This window comes from Arachis ipaensis, chromosome B10 (assembly GCF_059453495.1).
Source record: "Arachis ipaensis isolate K30076 ecotype BB chromosome B10, ASM5945349v1, whole genome shotgun sequence".
NCBI lineage: Eukaryota > Viridiplantae > Streptophyta > Magnoliopsida > Fabales > Fabaceae > Arachis > Arachis ipaensis.
This window is the reverse complement of record NC_142435.1, coordinates 93,498,865-93,507,578: the sequence shown is the minus strand read 5'-3', so window position 1 is coordinate 93,507,578 and position 8,714 is coordinate 93,498,865. Positions and strand designations below refer to the sequence as shown.

The following is an 8,714-nucleotide window of genomic DNA, read 5'->3' as shown; positions in this document are numbered from 1 at the left end:
GCCTCCATAGCATGAGCCATGGCAGTTCCATAAGACCTCTCGTCCCTCTTCTTCTGAAATGCATCTTCTAAGGATTCTATCTGAACACTTCTTGAAGAGATATGGCTCATCCCAGATGAAATATTTAGCATCATTAATGAGTTTTCTTCTTTGATGTTTGTTGATCTCTGGAGGCAAATCCCCAGTTGCCTTGAAATTGGCAATGTCTGCAAACCAGGGTGCTTTGTGAACCGTCATTAACTTCTCATCTGGAAAGAACTCATTTACACTTGCATCATGTGTTCCACCTTTATCACGATGGATTATGGATAGGTGATCTGCTTCTTGTGAGGTTTGAAGACATTGAATGTAAGTTGTTCATCATGTATCCTCAGTATTAGCTCTCCTCGTTCCACATCTATAAGTGCTCTGGCTGTGGCTAGGAATGGTCTCCCTAATATGATTGGATGGAGGTGACTCTCTTCCATCTCCAAGATAACAAAGTCTGTGGGAAGGAAGTAGTTCCCAACCTTCACCAACACGTTTTCAACCACTCCTATTGCTTGTTTTTGAGTTTTGTCAGCCAACTTGATGATTACATCCAAGGGCGTTAGCTCATTGATCTGAAGCTTCTTCATGAGGGATAAAAGCATTAAGTTGATGCTTGCTCCCAGGTCATAGAGTCCCTTATCAATCACTGTTTCTCCTAAAGCACAAGGGATGTGAAAACTCCCTGGATCCTTCCTTTTTGTAGGAAACTCTGTTTGAATGAGAGCACTGCACTCTTTATTCATCAATATTGTTTGTCCTCCCTTTAGTGAATTTTTCTTGGTCAGCAGCTCTTTCATACACTTAATGTATGAGGGCATTTGTTGGAGAGCCTTGATGAATGGTATGTTTACATAGAGAGATTCAAACATGTCGAGGAACTTTGAGTACACTTTCCTTTCTACACCACCCTTGAGTCTTTGGGGAAAAGGTGCATTTGGGTTCAGAATCTCCTTTTCCCTTAACCCCTTATTCTGTGTAGAGTTGGTTTCTTGGTCACCTTCTTCTTGCTTCTCTACTGGAATATCTCGAGAGTGTTCTAAGGGTTTGTTCAGTTCTTCCTTACTCCCCTTATCACTTATAGTGACCATCTTGCATTCTTCCCATATTATTTTCTTTGCTTCACCTCTCGGATTTTTCTCCGTGTCACTTGGGAAGCTATCAGTAGGTTTGGGAATCTGCTGAGAGAGGTATCCCACTTGAGATTCTAGCCTCTTGATGGTGTCTCCCTGGTTTTTGATATTAGCTCGCACCTCATCCTTGAACACTCTATTGTCTTAGATTTCCTTTCATATACCTTCAAGTAGAGTCTCAATTCTGGAGAGTCTATCTTTGGATGGTGATGGTGAGTTGAGGTTGGAGGGGTGACAAGGGCCATTTTGGTTTTGATATGGATGTTGAGAGGTATTGTTGGGTGGGTGTTGATATGATCTATGTGTGGAATGTTGGTGAATTGCATTATTGTTGGGGTTGTGACGTCTCTGATCTTGGCCTTGATCTTGTTGATTTCCCCACCCAAAGTTTGGGTGGTTTTTCCAACCAGGATCATGGGTTTGCCTAGGTGAGTTCCCAATATAGTTGGCTTGCTCCCGGTCACCCTCTTCCTCTGTATTTACTCCTTCTTGAGCTGCTGATGAGGTGGTGGCTACTGTAACTTGGTTTCTTTCCATCTTCTTGGTAGGGTCAGCCAGCTGCTTGGTGATCATCTTGTTTTGAGCCAGCAGAGCGTCCATGTTGTTCAGCTCCATCACTCCTCAAGTGTTGCCCCTTTCAGAAGCATAGAAGTAGTCATTCTCAGCTACATTCTCAATGACATCTATGGCTTCTTCAATGGTCTTCTTCTTATTCAGAGATCCCCCGGATGAGTGGTCTACTGCCTTCTTTGATTCATAAGAAAGACCTTCATAGAAAATGTGTAGTTGCACCCATTCATTGAAGATTGAGGTGTGGAAAACGATCCGACACAAAACTCACCGGCAAGTGTACCGGGTCGCATCAAGTAATAATAACTCACGTGAGTGAGGTCGATCCCACAAGGATTGAAGGATTGAGCAATTTTAGTTTAGTGGTTGATTTAGTCAAGCAAACAAGAGTTGATTTGAGTGATTTATATTTGACAGAAGCTAAATTGCATGAATTGTAAAGGGAGAGGGGTAATTGACTGTAAATTAAAAGGCAAAGAAAGTAAAGAAGCTGAATCTCAAAGTGCAAGTAATATAAATTGCAGAAACTTAGATTGCAAGAAATATAAATGACTGAAACTTAAAGTGCAAGAAATGTAAATTTCTTGAATTATAAAAGGAATTGGGAATTGGGATTGCAGAAATTAAACAGGGAAAAGTAAATTGCAACAAGAAGGAAAGTAAAAGATGAATTGAATTGAAGTAGATCTTAAACAGAGAAGTAAATTAGCTTGAAGAAGCATTCAACAGATGGATTAAAATGAAATTTCAGAACTCAGGGGTCAAGAGACTAGAAAACTAAGTCTAGATCTCACTACCTTCCTTGATCCAATTCAAAGATCAATTGCAAGTGATTTTAAAATCAAACAGTAGAAGAAGCAAATTTAAATCTCAAATTCTCCAATGGTGCAGAGAAAGAACCAAAGAGATCTCAAGGTGAGATTGAGACAGAATTTCCTCAATTCTCCACACCCAAGACTCAAGTAAAGCTTTGTAGAAAAGAAAACTAGAAAACCCAGAGGAGAGGAGAACTCAATTCCCTTCCCAATTCTCCAGGATCCGAATACAAGCTCTCCAAATTACACTTCCAAATTCTAACAGAAGTGAAAAATTCAAAAGTAAAAGTTCACCCCATTCTAAATCAAACTAATTTCTATTTATACACTTCCTTCTAATGGTCTTGAAGCCTTGAATTTAGGCCTTGGCCTTGATGAAATTGGATTGAAGATAGCCTCAGTTGGTTGCTCTTGGACTTGAGAAGAAATCTGTTTGCAACTTGGACTTTGGAGCCTTCAAGTTTGAGTCAAAGTTTGAGGCAAACTTTAACTCAAACATTGGAGTGTTAAAAATTATGCAGAACGGTATTTTTCTGTCACTCACGTTTGAGTTCATGTTTGAGGTCAAACGTGAGCTCAAACGTGCTCCCTTCAAGAACATTGTGAAGCCAATGTTTGACCTCAAGTTTGAGGCAAATGTTGGTGTGAACGTTGGCTCTTCCCCTGGGTGTTAATTGTGCCAACGTTTGACCTCAAGTTTGAGGCAAACGTTGGCGTGAACGTTGGCTCCTCCCCTGGGTAGTAATTGTGCCAACGTTTGACCTCAAGTTTGAGGCAAATGTTGGCTCTTCCCCAGGGTGGTAATTGTGCCAACATTTGACCTCAAGTTTGAGGCAAACATTAGCGCAAACTTTGGCATCTCCTGGGTTCTTTCTTAAGCCAACGTTTGACCTCAAGTTTGAGGCAAATGTTGGCACAAACTTGAGCTTCCCTAGGATGGTTTTGCTGCCTTCTGCCATCCCCTTTCTTCAACCTTCCTCCAAGCCTTTTGGTCACCTGTCATCAATCAACAAATGCATAAAAGCTATGCTAAAATCATGAGACTTATTATCATCCTTGACATATAAGCAATTATAGCACAAAACCTCATGAAAATGCATCAATTTACTCATGGTTGATTGAATCCAAATGCACATGAATTTCCACCCAAATGGCTTACTTGTAACTCAAGAAAGTGTATAAAACCTATTAAAAACAAAGGAAAAAGACTAGTAAAACTAGGCTAAGATGCCTTGGCATCAAACATGTCTGGCGGGCACCTTCTTGTTAAGTCCTTAAACCTCTCCCATGCCTCATAGAGAGTTTCACCATCTTGTTGTCTGAAGGTTTGTACCTCAGCTCTCAACCTGTTGATTCTTTGAGGAGGGTAGAATCTCTCCAAGAATTTGTTCACCACATCTTTCCACGTTGTTAAGCTCTCCTTCGGGAAAGATTTCAACCATTTAGATGCTTTATCCTTGAGGGAAAAAGGGAACAGAAGCAGTCTATAGGTGTCAGGATGAACACCATTAGACTTCACAGTATCACATATCCTTAGGAAGGTGGTTAGATGTTGATTGGGGTCTTCTTGGGCACTTCCTCCGAATGTACAGTTCTTTTGAACGAGGGTGATGAGCTGGGGTTTTAGTTCAAAGTTATTGGCATGTATGGTTGGCTTTTGAATGCTACTTCCACAATTTCCTGGATTTGGATTGATATAAGAGCCTAGAACTCTTCTCTCTTACCCAACATGATTTGCTGGGCCTTCTCTGGCATGGTTGTGAGCTTCTTCTTCATGGTGATCCTCCATATTCTCCTCCATGTCTGTTTTAAAATACTCTTCCTCTTCCTCAACACCAACAACTCTCTTCCCTCTTGCTTCCCTCCTTAATCTAAGGAGGATCCTCTCAGGTTCAGAATTAAAGGAAGTTGAAACCCCGCTTCTTCTACCTGTCATACACCAACAAAGCAAAAAGCAAGAAAGGAAATGAATGAAGAAATTACTCTTGTTAGAATGGCTGTTAGTGTGAGTGGTGCAATGTATCAAACAGTTAGTGGGTTATTGAACTAAATTGTAAACAATGAAGAAAACACAAGAAAAGGGTAAGGGAAAAAAAAGAAGAAAATAGCTAAAACTGAAAGTAAATCACTTAGATGGAACAAAACAAAAGAAAATTGCTCAATCTAGTTATCCTCCAACTTAATCACTGTCGATACAAAATTAATCCCCGGCAACGGCGCCATAAACTTGATGCACGAAAACTTGTGTCTCAACAAATTTCCCTTCGGCAAGTATACCGAATTGTCGTCATGTAAAAACTCACAATAGAGTGAGGTTGAATCCCATAAGGATTGATCGGTCAAGCAACTTTAATTAGAGGAATGTTCTAGTTAAGCTAAACAGAAATTTAGTTGGGAAATTATAGAAATTAAATGGCGGGAAAGTAAATAACAGAAAATGGAAATGCTGGAATTAAATGGCGGAATGTAAATTGCAGAAAGTAAATTGCAGAATCTTAAATGGGGAATTGGGGAGATGAGCATAAAAGTAAATGACAGAAGGTAAAGAGAATGGGTAAGATCAGAATTGGGGGATTCATTGGGCTTAGGAGATGTTGCATTCTCCATATCAAATTCATTCTCATCTCTTCCTCAATCAATGCATTCATTGATCTCCTTGGCAATCTTAAGTAATTGGATCCCAATTCCTTGGCAACCCAATCTCTCTAAGCTTGAACAATTACCCAATTCCTTTGTTATACCACATGTATTTCCAAATCAAAGTGTTAGTAGGATTATATGTCACTATATCCATCCAAACCCCAATTCAGTCCAACATGAGAAAGTATTTCTAGCATGATCTCCTCATTCATCTTCCAAGGTTCCGAGGAGATCCAAGTATGAGTAGCCTCTTTTCCAAGACAACTACCCAATTGGATGAAGATTGAAAGCTTTCTAGTAAAATCAAGAGAAAAGAAAGAACAAGAATAATGAAAACTATTATAGATCCATTAAATTACAACAGAGCTCCCTAACCCAATGAAAAGGGGTTTAGTTGTTCATAGCTCGGGAAATGGAAGATGATAGAGAAGAGTGCATTCTGAAAATTAAACTAGAAATTGCAGAGAAAGTAAAATATACAAGGTGTAGTTCTCAAGTTCCAGATCCCTTTTTAATTCAAAACTACCCCTATATATACTACTCTTCTGATCTTCTAGTTAGCTCTTCCAGTCTTGGATATGGGCCCTTGATCTTTAGTTGAAGCAGTTACAGTCTTTAGTGGGCTTAGCTTTGCTTGCAGAAAGAATGTGAGTTAGGCATGATAGGAAGTTAGTTAGGACGTTAGTGGCATTAACATTAAGTGTAAACTTGGGTTCGAAAGTGTTAGTGACGATAACTTTGTCACTAACATTCCAAACTAGTTGATCCACGTTAACTTCAACATTAGTGGTACTAACGTTACCACTAACGTAGCCTCTTAGCCCATTCGCAAGCGTTATTGACACTTACTTTTACCAATAACGTTGCTCCTTGTCCCTCTCTTCCATATTAATGATCCACGTTAGTGTAACTAATGTGGCCCTTAACGTGGGCATGCCAAGGCTCGAGAGCGTTAGTGACACATACCTTTGTCACTAACGCTTCAAATTGCCCTTTCCTTCCACGTTAGTGCTTCACGTTAATGGAATTAACGTGACCACTAACGTGGGTGTGCTTGCCATCTCCAACGTTAGTGACAAAGGCTAGTGTCACTAACGTTGGCACATCATCCCTTGATCTACGTTACCCTTCACGTTAGTGGTCTTAACGTGACCACTAACGTAGTCAATCTTGGCCTAATCCAGCATTAGTGACAAAGGTGAGTGTCACTAACGTTGGCGATCTCTTCTTTTTCCACGTTATAGTTCACGTTAATTGGGTTAATGTGACTCTTAACGTGGCTATGTGTGGCCTTTTGGAACGTTAGTGGTGTTTACCTTTACCATTAACATTGGAGCTTCTCTTTTCTTCCACATTAGTTCCCACGTTAGTGTAACTAACGTGGCAACTAACATGGGTTACGATGGCTTTCGAAGGTGTTATTGGTGGTAACTTTCACCATTAACATTGTAAGCTTGCTCCCATTCCACGTTAGTGCTCACGTTAGTGAAGCTAATGTGGCTGCTAACGTAGCTCTTCCTTGCTTCCTTTGTCCTGTAATCAAACAAACAAGGTGCATCAAAGCTTTGTTTCAAGTCATGAGATCATGCATCATCCATTTTATCATTCAATTCATGCATAATTCTCATAAAATCATGTAAAGTTCACAATGTTTGCTTGAACAAGATGGAAGTGTATACTCACCCAAAACTTGCTTATTTACTAAGAAAATGCATGAAACTACCCAAAAATAGTAAAGAAAAAGGTCAGTGAAACTAGCCAAAATACCCTGGCATCACATCACCTTGTTTTGAGCTAGGATGGTGTCCACACTTTCCAACTCCAGTACACCCTTTCTCTGAGCTGGTTGGCGTTGTCTTTGATGAGCAAAGAAGTATTAATTGTTTGCCACCATATCTATGAGGTTTTGGGCTTCTTCTGCTGTCTTCATTAGTGGCAATGAACCTCCTGCTGAATGATCTAATGCTTCCTGAGCTTTCAGAGTTAACCCTTCATAGAAATTCTGTAGTATGTCCCATTCATTGAACATTTTAGGGGAAAATTTTCTAATGAGGGCTTTGTATCTCTCCCAAGCCTCATAGAGGGATTCTGCATCCATCTGTGTGAAGGTTTGCACCTCTGTCTTCAATTTGATAATCCTTTGAGGTGGGTAAAACTTGGCTAGGAACTTGCTCACTAGATCCTCCCAGCTAGTGATGCTTTGTTGTGGAAAAGCTTCAAGCCACTGAGCAGCCTTGTTCCTCATTGAAAATGGGAACAGCAACAACTTGTATATGTCTGGATGTACACCATTAGACTTCACTGTATCACAGATCCTTGGGAAAGTAGATAAATGCTAATTCGGATCTTCTAGTGGGCTTCCTCTATAGGAGCAGTTATTCTGTACCAAAGTGATGAGTTGGGGCTTCAATTCAAAATTGTTTGCATTGACATTTGGGGTAAGGATGCTACTCCCATAATGCCTTGGATTAGCAAACGTATATGAAGCCAAAATTCTCCTCTGAGCTGACCATTGTTGTTGGCCACTCCCACTGGTGGATTTGTTGAATTTTCCTCCATTTCTTGGTTCTCTTCCTCTGATTCCTCGTCTCCAACAACTCCCTTCCCTCTTGCTTCTCTTCTTAGTCTTCTAAGAGTCCTCTCGTCTTGGTCACAAAAGGTAGGGATCTCTCTGCTTGCCTCTATCATACAATAGCAAGAAAAACAAACACAGAACCAGAAACCAGAAATAATTCACTCCACTAGAAGATGGCAGTTAATGGTTAGCTTAAACAAAAATTTAAACAGTTAATATACTTAATGGAAATAAAAGAAAATCAAAGAAAAAGTACTTTATCTAGACTATCACCCTACTTAATCATTGTCAATCTAGATCAATCCCCGGAAACGACGCCAAAAACTTGATGGGTGAAAAACGGTTCCACGCAAATGCACCGGTAAGTGTACCAGGTCGCATCAAGTATTAATAACTCACAAGAGTGAGGTCGATCCCACAGGGATTGATGGATTGAGCAATTTTAGTTAGGTGATGAATTTAGTTAAGCAAACAGTTGATGATTTGAGTGAAACTTGAATAGCAGAAGCTAAATTGCATGAAAATAAAAGGGAGAGGGGAAACTGACAGAAAAGTAAAGTGCAGAAGAGTAAATTGCATGAAACTTAAAGTGCAAGAAAGTAAAAGAGCTGAAACTTATATTACAAGAAATGTAAATGGCTGAAGCTTAAAGTGCAAGAAAACTAAATAACTGAATCTAAATTGATGAGAAATGTAAATTGCTTGAAGAATAAAAGGGATTTGGGAGCTGGGATTTAGAATTTAACAAGAAAATGCAAAATGTAATCATTTAGAGAAGTAGAAGATGAAATGAGTTGCAGAAGATCTAAACAGAAATGGAAAATTGCTTGAAGAAGCAAAATAGAAAGAAAACTTAGCTCAATTATAAAATCTAAAAGGGAAATTGAGGATCGAAGAGAAGCAATGAGATTAGAAAGTAGATCTAGATCTCAATTACCCCTTTGATCCAACAGA

The 8,714-nt window shown here is 39.6% G+C and overlaps 1 non-coding gene across 1 annotated transcript; it reads left to right on the top strand.

The window, feature by feature from the left end:
* The first annotated feature begins 3,789 nt into the window (after window positions 1-3,789).
* Window positions 3,790-3,893, top strand: LOC148580902 (small nucleolar RNA R71). Its single transcript, XR_015896524.1, has one exon. It is a non-coding gene; the product is annotated as a small nucleolar RNA R71 (small nucleolar RNA).
* The last annotated feature ends 4,821 nt before the right edge of the window (window positions 3,894-8,714 follow it).